This window comes from Parus major, chromosome 14, assembly GCF_001522545.3.
Source record: "Parus major isolate Abel chromosome 14, Parus_major1.1, whole genome shotgun sequence".
Taxonomy (NCBI): Eukaryota; Metazoa; Chordata; class Aves; order Passeriformes; family Paridae; genus Parus; species Parus major.
Genome location: NC_031783.1, coordinates 6362070 through 6379106, shown reverse-complemented (window position 1 = coordinate 6379106; position 17037 = coordinate 6362070). Strand labels below are relative to the sequence as shown.

Sequence of the window (17037 nt, the reverse complement as noted above, 5' to 3'; positions counted from 1 at the left end):
GCTGCTGAGTACAGAAGTACTAGGGTCTGTAGGTGTCTAAGCAAAGTGCTAAAATATGCCGACAGCATTAAGCATGTGGCATTTAAGCCATAGGACATACTCACTGCCCCACTGAATTAATGAACTAATAAAGAATGGTGAAAGAAATTATTTTCCCATTGTTAGACATGGGAATGGAGGCAGGATGATTTGCTGAAGGTGCTTTATGATGGCTGTAGCAGAGCTGGGAAACAGGAATTTGATGTTTTGCATCCCAGGTTAAGTCCCAAATTAGGTTCTTCTGTGACACTGTCTCCTGGAGGAAAATAAGGAAAGAAGCACACACCTTACTGTGAGGGTATCAGAATAATTAGAACTGAAGAGTTGCTTCCCAGCAGTTAAGTCAAATAACTGCATTTACTTGTGGCTATACTTGGTAAATGTGTCCGAGTTACCCCATGTCTTCTTAAACATTGGATTGGGACAGAGATTCTGCCTGGAATGTATTCTTTACAAGTGTGTGTTCCTTCAGACACTAAGTGTCCACATAGTATGTAACTTTTTTATAATTTTTGTCTCCATAAAAATACCAAACCAAACAGCCTTAATTATCTGAGTATTTGTTTGGAAACATTCAGTGCCTTTGCTCCCATTTTTGGAGCTTTGGCTGGGTTTCCTCACTTTCATGTCCTTCCATCTTCTCTTAGTTCTTTTTCACAACCAATGCTTCCTGTTTATCAGTGTTTTCTTCAGCTAATGTTGTAGGAGATGTTGTCCCAAATTGTACAGGAGTTATAAACAGTTTAGAGAGACAAGCTCCATGTGGAAGATTAGAAAACATTCTGCTAAGCCATTTTATAGTATTTAGCAATGTACATGTATTATCTCAGATCCAGTTCTAGCATACGCAACAAAATCGAGCTTTAAAACTACACCAGCCTATGGCATAACTTGTAATGTCTCTGGTAATACTAAGTCTCTGAGTAGCACAATATGCCCCAAGAGGATTTTGGGGATCGTGTCTGTAGTGTTGTCCTTTCCATGCCCTTTGGCAGCAATGTTACTCTGTTCATGCTGCAAAAACACCATGTAGTGTGTCACTGCCCGTAACAGACAGTTTTGTGCTGGAAAGGTTATTATAGAAATGTTCTTGAAACTGCAATAATGTCTGCAGAGGAGCTGAATTACTCCTACAGTTTTCTTCTCCCATCCTTCTAGTTCTGTTTTTTTCCTGATCCCCATTCTGCCCTCTGCTCCTTTAGTACAAGAGCTGCTGGCACAGAGTCCATTCTGTCCATACCACCACCCAGGCAAGTAAGAAGACTGCAAGAACTTCCCCAGTTCATCAGTATTTACTGTTGCAGTTCTGTCCATTTTTATGGCATTGAAATATGCCTGTCTTGAGCAAAGGCACACACTGGAGATGCTGGGGAAGGACTCTATAAATAATTTCCAGCTTGCTTAGCTCTTAGGTTCTGACAGTCATCTCTGCCTTTCAGAAGATTTGCACTAAGTCAAATTCTACATTCGGCATTTGCATCCAAAAAAAGACTCGCGACCTGCTTCTTGTGGAATTCAGGGCTACTTCTTATTTTATATCTTGAGAAAAAAAGAGACTTGGCAATGCAATATGTGTGTGTTCCTAAAGCAAAATTTGAAGTCTCCAGCATATCTCTGGAAGGATATTTGACTTGTGTTCTTTATATAGGTTACATCAACATGGATTCTTGAAATGGCTGATGTAATGACCAGGATGATGGGATAGAGTGACCTCTCAGCACATTTGTGGGTGATACCAAATTGGGGGGAGTGGCTGATACACTAAAAGGCAGGGCTGCTACTCAGACATACCTAGTCAGACTGGAAAAATTAGCTCTTGGGGACCTCATGAAGTTCAGCAAAGGCAAATGCGAAGCCCTACAACTGGATTGTCATAGCCCCCCAAGTGGGACAGGCTGGGAACTGACTGGATTGAAAACAGCTTTGTAGAAAAAGAGCTGAGGGTTGTGGTGGACAAGCTGAATGTGAGTCAGCCATGTGCTCTTGGAGCTAATGCGCCCAGCTGCAACCTGGGCTGAGTACCACTGGTGTGTTTGGAGGGAACTGATTCTTCCCCTCCATCTGACACTTGTGACACCACATCTCGAGCTCTGTGTCTCATTTTAAGAAAGCCATTGAAACACTAAATCAAGGCTACCAAACTGCTCAGGCAGCTGCACTTCATGACCTACAAGATGAGAGAGCTAGATTTGCCCAGGTTTAAAGATGGTGAATGGAGATCATCATGCTGTGAAGCACTTCGTAATGGAAGGGTGTAAAAGAGATACAGCTACATTTGTCCCAGAGGGGCTCAAGAAGCAATGAGCACAACCTACAGCAATTCAATATAGGAAACAATTATTTATTTATTTTTTAAGGATCAGATATGGAAACGATTTGCCCTGAAAGGCGATGGCAGCTCCATCCTTCAAGATATACATAATTCAATTGAACACGACTAAAAGCAACCTGCTTTAATGGAACCTGCCATGAGGAGAAAGCTGGACTACAAAACCTGCAGAAGTCCCTCGCCACCTACATGATTCTAATACTGTGATGTGATGTGATGTGATAGGAGACACCTTCAAATTAGCAGTTCCACCCTGCCAGGGAAGGAGACTCCAGTATCACTTCCTTTTGCCTAAAGGTTTTTATGAAACTATGGCCTGTAGGCAGGGAAGGCAATAGGCCTGTTCTGCAATAACAAATTAATTGATAATAATTTTTTCAATATATCACCAAGAGATGCAAATGCACTGAGGAAATCATCTATACTGAATTCAAACAGACTTGAGATTTTGCCTGCTTTTATTATCTAGACAGCTTTGCCACAAACAGAAGCAGTGCCCTTTTCATACTTTCCTACTATTTTAATTCAGTTATGAAATCCCATTTCTATGCCTTTGTCCTTGTCAACCATTTCTGAATCTTCTTCCAGTTCTATTTTTACTGAGACTGGGGGGAGGCTGCAGAATTGAATGCAGTATCCAGGGTGGAGACAGGACGTGGATTTAGAGAGACCACAGACTACATTTCATTTAAGAGAGAAGAAAAAGAAATTCACAGTTATGTGTAACTTCTACCATGTCTACTGGCTTTTCATTGTCTTTAAATAGTTTAAATTGCTTGTAAATAAAATGAAATTTTTTTGTTAACTGTTTATTTGTTCATCTCTTAGTTTAATTCTTCACCCTGTCAACAGTGAATACTGTATTGGTCTGGTCAGGACCTGTCTTTCTTGTACTCCCTCAGCTGTGCAATTTTATAGCAACTGAACCCATCAGGATAAAATCCCTAAGTAATGTGAACATCAAAGGAAAGCTGGCTAGAATGTAGCCCTCTATTGTTCCAGGCTAATCTGCACAAGAACCCTCTTATTAAAAACCCTTGGTCTTTAAACATCATCCAGACTGCTTAGGGAACTGGGAAGTTACTGAATTGATTGTTGAGGGTCAAAAAATCCCTGGAAGTACCAAGGGGTAGGGAACACAGGGATTAGCTAGAGAATTTAGGAGTAGGAAAAAAGTGAGTATAGGAAAACTTATATCTTAAGACATGTAAGATCAAAAAGGTGCTAAATAGTGCTGAAGAACAGAGTATGTGTCACTTGTCAAGTAGGTTCTGAATCTCTTATCTCCAAGTCTCTGTGGAATCATCTCCTACTTTGCTTCTTTGCTTTTGCAGAGTGGTTGGGATGAGAAGTAATTGAACCAGAGAACTGTCAGCACTAACATCATGATTGTCTATACCTGAAATAAACCAGATATTTCAAATCAGCCGAAAGATACAAGAGTCATTTGCTGAGAGCATGTGACACCGAGTGACAATACACAGCAGGAAGGCTGATGTTCAAAAAAATGTTCTTTAGGTACCAGCAGCTGTTTGATTTTCAGTGAGAAATGGGGACTCAGCAGAAGGTAAGAATTTAAACACATTCTCAAATCTGGACCAACATATAGACCAACAACTATGACAACCATATTATGTTTTCTATATAGGCCTATTTTCCACTGCATCGGAAGGCAATAAATGCCATGGCTACTATACAATATAAACAAATTAGAATAATTTATAGAACCTATAATTATAAAAAGTTAAGCTTATGCTTCTTTGGAGTATCAATTACTAATTTTCCTTTCCAATTACAATTTTCCTAAAACTCAGAAACATTTTATAATTCTATAGACTTTATATTTCCTTTAAAAAGATCAGTTATGGACAAAAGAAGACATATTCAGGACACTTATGAGCAGAAGACTTGTAGACTCGTTGCCACAAAGACCTAAGGAAACAGTGGAATGTGAAGGAAGCTGCTGAATTGAAGTCCCAGTACCTCGTACGTGTGACAGTGCTCAGGGAAGGGAAGATGATATTTAACTCTGTAAGAGTTTGATAAATCTTCAAAAACAAATAGAACTAGTGCATAATTGATAATAATAGTGCAGACTGAAAACTAGCACACCAAGGGGTTTGGCAGTCTTCAGACATTGTCATTCTTTTTGATTTTATTTTAATTCAAGGAGGATGATCATTGGATGACCAAGCACCAGAACAGATGGCCCAGAGTGGTTGTAGAGTTTCCCTCACTGGAGATATTCCAGAACCAGCTGGCTGCAATCCTGTGCCATGTGCTTTGGGATGACCCTGCCTGAGCAGGGGAGTTAGCTGCATGGTCCACTGCAGTGCCCTCCAACCTTACCCATTCTGTGATTCTCTGACCTGATCCATAAATTGCTTCCTTGGTTTAATATAAAACAAATTCCTCATGGTGATACTATATTTACAGAATTTCATTCTGAGCCATCTAGAAAAACTCTTATCTACAGATCCTGTGACTAACAAAGTTCATACCATCCTAAACAAGTAGAGCTGTATTCTTTAAAATAGCATGTATGAAGACTATTGTTCCTACATATAAAGGAGAAAAGATTTTAATTGCATATAAAATGCCATCATAAAATGAAGAGACCAAATGCCATGAACTACCATTTGTACCAGCAGTGATGGAACCACCATTCTCTTTGCATTTACTGTGTAGAACGGGGGAGTTTGCTGTACTATGTGTACCAGGCCTTGCTAACTGGCATCAGGATGTGCAAGGCAGAAAGGAAAAAAAGGAGTGAGGAACCAGTCACAGTAAAGCTTTAAAATTAATAGTTTTATCTACAGCTGTTAGAGGTGTGAATCTTATTAAATGCATTTAGATTCTTCAGAGGGCTTATCCTACAATACATATATGTAGCATCCAGCCAATGGTGATCTCGAGCCAGTAGTCAAAAAAGTGACTGGGAACAAAGCAAAGCAGTTCATTTCTCTGACTCCTTCTTTAGTAGCTTTCTAGTTTCAAGTCTAGGTTATAGCTTTCACTGATTAGCCTTTTAAATAAATAGACATTTTCCCAAATAGACATATTGCAGTCTTCATGAAAGTCTTTCAGATGGTAGATACTAAATATATTTTTAGCTTTTTAGGGTGTAAACCAGCACATTTTAATGATGTCTCAGTTACTTCACCAAAGTATCTTCATCTAAATTATGATGAATGATAAAAACTTTGTCTAGCTTCTTTTTGTGACTATGATACCCCAAAAATAGAATATGGTGCATGCAAAATTTTACGCTGACCATATTCAGATTATCTTTTGAAATAAACAGCTTATGCATACTTGGCAGTTTTACTTCACAGAGCAAAACAGCTCTGCATACACAGAGTGCTCTGCATACACAGAGTACTCTGAATTCTGTGTGTCTGCACATAGAATCTGCATATTGAAACTTAATGGTGATTTGATGTTGCTGTGAGACTCACAACCACCTAATTTCCTAATTCTGTTTGCAATTCTTTAATGCCACATTAACGTTTTAATGTTCCTCTAGTTATCTCCCCTCTCAGAAAGAAGATAAACCCTTATTAGTTTATGCTCCATGTAATCCATAGGAAGGATTTGCCTGGGACAGATAATCTTCACTTGTGTTGAAGTCTTATTTAGAATGGAGGGTTAACTTAATTACATAAGCAGGCCTAATTTTTATTCTGTAAAATACTTGATTGTATTTTTGTTTAAATTGGTTCTTTCTGACAGCCACAAAAAAACAAAAAACCAAAAAAACCTAAAAAAACCTGTATAGTTTTTATCAAAAACCCAATGGCCAACACTGCACATCACTCTTCCAAATGCACAGACATTCACGGATAATTGTGTGCAGAGATGCTGCCAAAAATCCCTTTTTTTCCCATCAGCTGGGCTTTTTCTTTTATTTATTTTTGTTGAAGCAACACATAGTTTGTCTATGGATGCATGCAAACATGTTTTTCATATTTATACAATAAAGTAGAATTCAAATATAAAGCAATGTAAAGTAGTTCATTCTCTGTAATGTTTTCATTCCTGTTCCTAGGAGAAGGAATGCACAAGCCCTAAATGATCACTTCTTTCATATAAGGAGAGAAACATTTTCTACCATAGCACATATATTGCATCCCCCCCTCAGTTTTCTGTAATCTGCATAGTTAGCTGATTACTGCACAACTGGAAGGACTGGAATTAGGTGGGTCCTTTTATGATCCTTATGACAGCAAGTTAAAGGAAGAGGAGGAGATGCAGCAGTCCTAATTTTACTTGAAATACTGGACTTAGAAATCTATGTGAGAACACTGAGTATCACAGTCCCTTGGAGAAGGACTGACCTCAAAACAAGTGTTACTACTTACTGCTGTGCTGCTGCTTTCAAATTTTTGGTCTGAATTTTGTGTTTCATCACTTTGTTCTGGCCTTTGCTCATCATCTTTTTATCTTTGGCTTCTTAAGTCACTTCTCATTTGTTCAAGGAGCTGAAGGTCAGATCATCTGATCTAACTTGTATGCCATAGGCCCTGAAATTTCTTGTACCAGCCCAAGTAATTTCTCTTTGAGCAAGGTGTATTTTCTACCTGCTTAAAGCATATAATTAAATTTGGAGTCACACAACATTAGAAGATAAAGAATTTCCTGTTCTGTTATCAGAAGAGCATCTTGTAAGGGGCCTGTGTCTGGAAAAATGCTGAATGGAGTAGGCACCAGAAGTAGAGACAGGACAACCTAATTAGGGAAGGATTTGTTTAAAACTGGTTGACTTACTGTAAAACGGGATTATTAATTGAAATATTTGTTATAAGCAATAATTTGGACCTTTCAGAAAAGGAAGGAATGGTGGTAAGTTCAATACTAAAATGTTTCAACTGAGTGTCAGAGAAGGTTTAGTCTTCAGAAAATAAAGTATAAATGGCATTTGTTACAGGTTAGGTTCTGACCTCAGTAAAACTAGTACATACCTAAAAGGTAACAAAAATGTATAAAATTATTTAATGTCTGAGATTCAGCAGTTTACAGAAGAAAATATATATTTTTAAGTAAATAAATAATCACAGCTGCCTAAGTCCCATTTTACAAATTTAAGTAGTGAGACTCAGGATAACTGAAGCTCTCTACAAAGTCAGTGGTAAGCTGCAAATCTGAAGAGCCCAGCTGCTTGTCATTTTCTGTGCTGAAGTCTGCTAGTACTGCTTATTGGTCAAGAATAACAATGCTGTGGTTTTAAAGAAAGGCTGACATGCCCAGAAGATACGAATATAGAAAAGCATCAGAAGGCAGGCAACATTTCCTTTTAAAATGGCTTCTAACAATGCTTTAGTATAATTATACATTTTCCAGACTGAGGTTTGGAAGAATGTTAGTTCTCCTGTCAATTATAAACCTTCTTTTGTATGCAGCCAATGGGTGGGATGCCACATTTGAGAGAGCAGCATTCAAGTAAAAACCTCAACCATCCAAGGCTTGTTTTGAGTCTTACAGCACACAAAGTCGAATTTTGTGAAAGCCTATGGTGTTAGAAACTGAAAAATGGACTTATAAAACAGATTTTAAAAGAATGTAAAAAGTGAAAAATATAAAAAGGAATTAGAGTGAAGTATGAGAAACAGCAGGACTGCCTGTTGTAGCAACTTCAACCTTAATGGCAGTGCAATTCTGTTGCAATTGCAATTGTTTCCTAAAAACATTACCTCATGTATCTATGTCCTACCTTGCAATAGCTGTGTGGACTAAGACTGTGTGAAAGGTCTTGCTGCTCTATCAGTGCCATTCTTTGTAATGAGTACTGTAAACTACATGTTCTTCTGGATTCTCTTCCATTCCTCAGAATTAGAACTCCATAAAGCCAAGGATATGTATTAGTCTGTTAGTCCACTGTCATGGAACTCTCATCACTTCTGATATTGTCTGTTTGTAGGAGTAATCTGTATACACTGGGATGCTTCCAATCCAGCTGACAGCTGCAGTTATGTCAGCACAACTAAATTAGGCAGAGCTAAAATGGTAGTTCATACTTGCTTCCCAAAAGTCTTGAACGGTGTGCTTACTAGGGAATACTGACTCTTTCAAGGAAGAAGAAAATGTGCTAACCTTATTTTTAGATACATTAATTTCTTCAGCATAAGTCTCTGAGAAATCACTAATTTCCAAGTATTGTGTTGCTTATATGGCAAACCAATTTTAGCCTGAGATTTTATAATTTTAGGGTCATATTGGTTTGAGTGTAGGAGAGGGATGCAATGCACAGTTCTTTATAGAAAATACTTTCCTAGGGTATCTATGGCAGCATTCATAGGGTCATGGAATGGTTTGGGTTGGAAGGAACCTTAAAAATTATCTTGTTTCAACCCCTTCTGACACAGGCAGGGACACACTCCACTAGCACAGGAAGCTTTAGGGATGCAATCAAAGAATTCTCATGCTTTCTTGCTCCACTTGTATGACTTCTTTAAAATGCTAATCCTTCTAGTTTGACAAAAGAAAAAAATTAAAATGCTTTTTACCCTTTTTATATTTTAAAAGACTACTTGCCCAAAAAAAGTCAAGAATTGAAATGAAGATTGCCAGGAAGAAATGAAAGGTGAATTCTACCAAGAAAATTTACCTGGAAAAGTGTGCGTGTTTTAGGAGGGTGGGAAGACTCTTTTCTCCCCTGGACTTTGAAGAAAATTTATCTTAAATCCTGTATTTTGGTAATGATTGTAAAGAAAACAAAAAAAAGCTCTTCTCAGTTTGATGCTCAGCAATATAAAACCAGAAGTACACTGAAAGCATCAGCTAATTTCGTTCTCCTTGTGTTTCTGCAGAGGTATTTTCTTTGAAAGACCCTAGTCAAGTCTGGTCACTACTTATTAAAGTTTTACTTAAATTCAGAATTAATCAGTGTATATATAAAAATGATAAAAATGTTATTTTTGTAACATAGCTTTTGTTTCACTACATTTCAGGAGACATTATTAAATTTTTTTTCAGTATTTTCTGCAACATGAAGCAGAATGATAGAAAAAGAAAAGCAAACATTACTGTTGGGGACTTGAAACTCCAATTGCTTGCAAAGTGTCAGAGGTGAAGATAAAGAATTTAGTTTTAGAATTACATTCTTATACTCAGACAGCTTGAAGATACCTTGCCATTTTTACTTGTGCTCATAAACCTGGATTTTGGACGACTCCTTGACCTTTTGGAATCAGTACAACAGTTAAGATAAGCTGATGAATAAATGGTTATCCTGTTTGCAGGAATTAGGGTATTGGTTTATAACTGTGCATCGTGGTGGCATTGTCTATAGAGGGCCTGAGCTTCCTCCATAGTACATGGAGAGAGTTGAGAATTCATAAGAGCCAATATGATCATTGGGGAATTTCTGTTTTAGCCACAAGGATATGGTTAAGCAAGGCACAGTGGTGTAACATTTAGCCCCTTTGACCTAAGACTGGAGAGAAGCAGACTCAGTGCTGATGTGTTAATAGCTTTCAGGATATGAGAGAAACAGTTTAGAGGCTTTGAAGATGTTTAACCTACTTAGCTCACCTACGAAAAGGATAATCTGATTGCCAGCTTCAAGAGGATTGTAAGCAACCTCTAGCAGTCTCCTGCAAAACTTGCTTCAGAGCCATCATTCTTGCTCAGAGCAATCTAACTCACCAAGTGTGTGACTTAGCATTTCATTGTGGCTCAAAACTGAGCCAAACTGATTGTCCCTATGCACTGTGCTTCGGTTCATTTGATAGAGCTGTCTCAGAGCATGGGGCTCCTTTGGGGAATAAGACAGGAAGGTGTGCTCCAACCATGAGATTCAATCCGTGTGTTCAGACTAAATCTATTCCAAAGTTAACCCCTGAAATGTGCATTGAGGCTGACCATTTGACAGCTACACAACATTTGCTTTATTGAAAGGGCTTCATTTGGACAAGTCTGCTTGCACACAGGCATGAGCATGTGCAAAGCCGGCAGCACCTTCCTCTCTGCTGTCTCTTGGACAGCTTGTACTAAATAAATGCTCCTAAAAGGCACTCTAATTTGACTTTGACATTACCAAGAGATTGAGATCTTCAAGATCTTGGCAAAGCTAAAAAACAAAGGAAGGTTTATTCTGGCAGGAAACTCCCTGTGGAGAGGTATTCCTCAGTTCTGCTGTGTTACTTGGCAAAACACCATTCTTTAACTGGATTAGACAACAAACCATTGTTTCCCCCTCCCCCATTTTCCTTATGGGCAGATTTAAATCTCATATATAACCTGTGACAGAAAAGTGATCAATTCACTTTATCCCTGTTACATCTTTCCAGTTATAGCAGAGTTCTCTAGCATTAAAGACCTGTGGTAGTTGACCTCTAAATAGAAAGCAAAGCAAATATGGACAACGTCAGGTGAAAAATCAAGATATTGAAGGTAACTGAAACATAGCTCTAAAGTACAGATACAATGAGAATTATGCGTTGAATAAAACACTTCCTGAGTTCCATGCTAGCAGTAGATGCAGTGACAGTCTCTGTCTTCCAAAGGAAGTAATCAGACACACCTTATATTGCTAAATTAGACAGTACAGCCACAGTTACAGAAAAGCAAATGATAAAATTGAGATGTGATGTAAACAGCTGAAGCTCATGATAATGGGTTAGCTAGTTACAACAGTGATGTAAATATTATATTAGCAAACAGGTCAGAAAATAGGTGTAATTTTCCTCACCTTAATCTCCAAAGCCTGTTTATTACATACAAATGAGAAAGCACTTCTGAGAAAAGGGAATAGAATAAAATAATCAAATAGTATAGGACATAGATTGCTACATTTAATCATTCATAACTATAATAAATATCAAGGAAAAAAGGATTATTTTTAAAGGTAGGAAAAGTTCTAGCTTGTTTTTTTTTAGAGAAACTGAAAGACTAGCATAATATAAACAAAATGAGAAATGTCTCTGAAAGAATAGTTGACAAACTAAAAACTTCATTATGTGCTTATCCTGCACTTTCAGAAAGGGTCCTTATCTCACTAGACATGAAGTTAGAATGGCCCACAGATCTGAACTCCTGACTGCTCATTACTTATAATCAGCTAGGATAAATAAGTTGTTGTTAAATCAAGAATTGAAGTATGTATATATGATTCCTATTGAAATACAGCCTTTTTGTCCACACAGTTACACTTCTCCAATTGTAAGTAATTTTACAAAGGTATGACTCTCTTAAGTAAATAAAAAAGCACCTTACAAGATTTACAGATCTTAAAGAGTATGCAGCATCAAGGCTCATAAGGTGGAAAACTGAATTTTATCTATTAAGAGCCTGCAGAACAGAACTTTTATTTGAATCAGCCTCTCAAATTTATTTACTCTTTACTATTCTTTGTTTGAAATAGTACAGAATCCTCCATTTAATTTTTAAACCACATTTTCAAAGTTCTGTGTGTTCGTGGATCTGCAAATGAATCTTGAATTTTGTAGTCCAGCAACAAGCTTTATTTGCAAATTTTTACATACTTTGGACAACTAATGCTTAGGAAAGCTATCTTAGCTAGGCACCTTGATTGCAATTAGTAAAATATTAACTACTGTATTATTAGAACAGTGTGCTAGAAGAGAAGGTTTGGGTATTTGCTGTAGAGACATTTTCAGGAATGGTTTCAGTTTTGCCACTCTTCCTGTCTAAGGGTGTGTATCACCATCAGGAGACAGTCTATGCTGCAACACCACCCACAGCCAAATGATTCTGTCTCTTATCCTCCCCCCTGCTAAAGTGAGATGGTACAGTTTGATTTATTGCCAAACATACTGAAAGGTTGGAATAACTTAAGATACCTCCAGGAGTAAATTTAGCTGGGAAAAAAAAAAAACAAAACAACCTGGATCCATCTCCCACCAGCCCATTATAACCCTTTAGAGAAGGTTAAACACAGAGACTGGAAGTACCTCACACCCTTTTTGTTTTATTTCTGGCTAACAGAAGATCTCTAACCAGTCACCCATTTGAAAAATGGCTGTGTTTTTTCTGCTCACATCCTCATTAGAGCAGTCATCCATGACTTTGTTACAATGCAACATATTTTACTCATGACTCTCCTCTGAGGCTATCCTGAGGCCTGAAGCTAAAGCTCCTGATGGTGGCTGGCATTCACATTCCAGCTTAGCCCTCCTTAGTATGTCTGCTTTCTGTGTGCTCAAACACTGCACTGAAACGGCTTGACTTGTTTTTTATTTTTTTTAAATTCAAGCAATGCTTTTTAACATTGCACCTTCCAACACAGAGGAATGGTTGCTCCTCACCTGTCGTGGGCCGGGTCAGACACACCCCGGGAGGGACTCGCCCCCCCTGCTGGCCCGTGGCAGCGAAATTCCCCTTGGGCCCAGTGAGATAATCCATGGCGAGGCAGTACGGAGGAGTGGCTGCTTACGGGGGGTTAATTTTTGCCTCGGATTACAATAGATATATTGAAATCAATCCAAGATATTATCTGTTGTAAAAAACCTACAAGTGTTTCACTGCCTTCCACCAATTTCAACAAAATTTTAACATGCAAAAAAATTTAATTTTAAAAATGTCAAATAGTTTCCCAAGGAAACTAAAAGGCCATCGGTAACCTCAGGCTCATACCACAAAAGTTACAGTTTAACTTGCATTGTAGCTGTTGTCAAATACTCTGCTCCCCCTCCACCACGGTCAATGTCCCAGCGATAGCAGAAATCACGTCTCTGCCAGGGCATGAATGGTATGCAAAAAGCAACTGAACCTCAATGCTTGTTAGACTGACAAGTAACAAACACAGATCTGTAACATCCCATTTTGCATAGCTGGAAGATACTGATACACTGTTTAGCTCAAGTCTAAGGGTAACCAAGTTATTATATACAGATGTTTAAGAAAGAAGAAGCAAAAAAGTAAGAAAAAAACACCCTAACCTCTTCATTCATACACAGGTAAGTGTCGTCTGCTATAGGATATTTTGTCTTGCATGGATTAAAAAAACTATGCAGACTGATGTAGTTTCTGCTAAAGTAAAAGTCATCCTATTTTCATGGCTCAAATCCATAACTTGACTGGTAACTGCTGGAAATTACAATGTAGAATTTCATTAGCATTTAAAAAGGAAAAGCTGTTGCTGCTTCAGTGATGCAGTGGGTCAGGGTTTTCAAAAGCATGGTATGCACATGAGAGAAAAAATAATATACCAAAAAAAGCATAACTGGCATGCAATAATCAATTTTTTTATGACAGACATACTAAGAATCCATCACTGCCAACCAAAAAGCAGAAGTAAAATCTAATACTGGCAATACCTTTAGCAAGAGTCCTCTTCCATATGCTGTCAAGCTACAAGAATGTACCATAGATCTTCCTGTTCTGGCCAGAGAAATGCTCACTTACCTCTGGGCATCCTAAGCAAAAGAGCTGTGTCAAGTGGTGGCAGCAAATTGACTTTTAGAATGCATTACACTAGACTATATTTAATTTACACATGATTACTTTGACTAAACAGCAGCATTTTGGCTAAGTCACCTTTGGAAGGGAATCATTCATGCTCTAATTTAGTTCAGTTTAATTTTGCAGATTTCTCTTCTCATAAAGTCCTAATATGGTTTAAGTATGTCAGTTTAGTTAATTCAGGTCAATACCCCCAAGTATGATTTCAGCAAAGGGGTTTTCCTTTTCACACTCTCTGTTTTGTATAAAGCTCTGTCTTGGTGAAATTTTATAGACTGTATACATTCTTTGTTGTGGAGTATTTCCTTGGGTAGCAGCTATAATGTAAATTCATGTCTGATCACTACTGACTCTTTTTATAGATGTTTAAAGAAAAAAAATGGAAATTTGCTGGTTTAATTATTCAAGGAGATTTTTTCCTTCCCATGACACATGCAGAGCTGGAATAACCATATATTCCATAACCATTGTTTGAAGAAAGAGAGTAATGCCACCATCCATATATTTATTATGTAATTCTGAGCCTGGGAAAGATCAAGAACTTTATTCTAATTGAAACAGCAAAATCAATAGTGTTTTGAAGGGAGTACATTCCTTGAATTATCTCCACACATAAATAACTTACATCAGAAATTCCAGCAAACTGTAATCCTCATGTCAGAAAGTGCTGCATGATAAGGACTTCAGATGCTGCAGATTAAAGAATACACTGGAAAAACTTAGTTGTCTTCCACTCATCTGGAACTATCATTCACACCCATGTAATCCTCTTGATCAGTGAGCACATAATAAATACGGGTTCCAAAACAATTTACTTTATAATACTTGAATTATAAAAAGTCAGTCTGGTTTTGTCTCCTCTCCAAAAGTTTGTTTAGAGTTAAAAAGAAGTCCCTTTGCTTGCTTCGTTTAATAAATTTATTATAGATTTTATAGGAATGTAACTTTCAAAGTCAGGAACATGTTCAATAACCGCCTAACTGTAACCCAAAATTTATTTTGTCTTCTAACAATTTGAAAGGCAGCATACTTATATAGACATTTTAGTAATTTAACTTTACCTGATGTGACTTTCAAGCTCACATTTGCAGTCTGAAGTATTCCCAAAAATAGTCAGGAATTCCCAACAGGCCATTCTCTCCAGGTGAACAGTATGCAACAAATCCTATCAGCAGGCTTGGAAAAATCAGTGGCATGATTTATGTAATACCTATAAATCAAAAGGATTAACAGCTAAGATTAGTATTTTCACTCATTACTACCAGCCAAAAGGTTTTACCTCAGCAGTGGTTTGTTCTGAATGAGAATGATCATAGTGCTTGCTTTCTTAGGAGGCTTTGTGTTCAAATAATTGTAATTTGGAATTGGATAAGCTTTCTTACCATTTTTATGGTCTATTTCATGGTTTATGATCCATGGGTGTAACTGTTGTTCTATGCATGATCTTTTTTTCTGTTTTCTCTCATGTCCCTTTAGATCCTGCAGTAAGCAAAAGTCCAATTTCACCATGACTCTTAGGGATCCGTTAAATGCCGTGCTATACACTTAAACACTGACTATTTAAAAACTGACTTCTGTGATTGAATTGTCGCACTTAGTCTCAAGAATAACAGAGCTGAGATCAGCAGGAGGCAATTCACTCTTTGGAGCTGAGAAAAGCCTCAAGGCAAAGCTTCAACAATTTAGACACAGCCCCTCTAATGTAATTCGACTGGAACAATGTTTAATACATTAATTTATTAATAATTAATGTTTTAGGCCTCACCAGGTCAAGGAACTTTCCATCAGCATAACTTCACCTGATAAACTACTAATTGGATGCATTCTTTCCTGTCTTGATTAGTAGTAGTTAAATCCTCATACTATACTGGTTAGAACTTATAAAGATTTCTTTATGCAGTCCTACCATACAGATCACATCAGTTACCACAGTATTTGTGGGGGCATCTGTGCAAGACTGGTAAGCTGCAATACTGAAATTGCCATCACTAATGTTGCTGAAAAAAACGGAAACAGAATTAGAAAATCCTTAGTTGTAAAGGACCCACAATGACTGAGTCCAGCTCCTGGTCCTACACAGGACAGTCCCACAAATCTCACCATGTGCCTGAAAGCTGTGTCCAAAGATTCCTTGAGCTCTGTCAGGCTGTGTTGTGATCACTTCCTTGGGGAGCCTCTTCAGTGCCCAACCACCCTCTGGGGAAGAATCTTTTCCTTATATCCAACCCATACGTCTCCTGACACAACTTCAGCCATTCCCAAGTCCCATCACTAGTCACCAGAGCAGAGATCAGTGTCTGCCCCTCCACTGGCCCTCATGAGGAAGCTCCAAGACCACAGTGTCTGACTTCAGTCTCCTCCAGGCTGATCAACCCAAGTGACCTCATACCACAAAAGGCATGAGGTACAATGAGGTAGTAACACAAAAGGTACTCCACAAACGGCTTCCCCTCCAGACCCTTCACCATGTTCATTATACTACGAGAAGGCAATTATGTCCAGTCCGACGGGGAAAACCCAATTCCTCTCATTTGAGAGAGCATTGAAAAGAGCTCCAATCCGGCCGTTCCGTGGGCAGGGCGTGTGTTCCATCTGCCCGGCCCAGGGAAGGCGTCCCCGCCTGACCTGCCGCTGGTCAGACTGACCGCGGCCATCGCTTAAAGGAACGACGGCACAGCGCCCCTTGGGCCTCGTGCGCACTCAGGGGCTTTTACCGGGTAAAGGCATTTTTATTGTGTGCGTTCACAAATCCCAGGTGACACCAAGCTATGGAGCTCACACCCGCTCCGCTCGGCGAAGCGCAGCACCACCACCTCACCACCCTCAGGGCAGCGGGAAGCGCGTACGACGCCAGGCGCACGCGCAGCGCCCCCGAGGCCAGGAGTGACGTCACTGGACGGAAGAAATCCCGGGAGCTGCTCTCGTCAGGCGGCTTCCGGGAGAATCAACCGGAGCCTTAAAGGGCTGCAGCATTCCGCTGCCCGGAGCGGCGACTCCGGGTGGTGGCGACCCCGGGCTCGGTCGTACCGGTGCCTGTACAAGCACCCACAGAGCACCACCCGCACAACGCCATGGACCGGTCGGGGCGGGCTGCGGCCCTCTGAAGGGAACGGTGCGCGGGGGCGGGGCCACATACAGCTAACCAATCAGCAGCTAAGAGCTTCCCAGCCGCCCCCAATCAGAAGCACCGGTTCCCAAAACAATCGTGGCGAGCCAATGGGAAGCCCGCGCTGCTCGCGCTCGGCTCA

General features: G+C 39.1%; 1 long non-coding RNA gene across 1 annotated transcript; it reads right to left on the bottom strand.

Moving 5' to 3' along the window:
• Positions 1-2359: 2359 nt before the first annotated feature.
• Positions 2360-16983, bottom strand: LOC117245150. The gene is made up of 3 exons (XR_004499452.1): positions 15172-16983; positions 14851-14999; positions 2360-3767 (listed from the first exon to the last, which is right to left on the bottom strand). It is a non-coding gene; the product is annotated as an uncharacterized LOC117245150 (long non-coding RNA).
• Between the last annotated feature and the right edge of the window lie 54 nt (positions 16984-17037).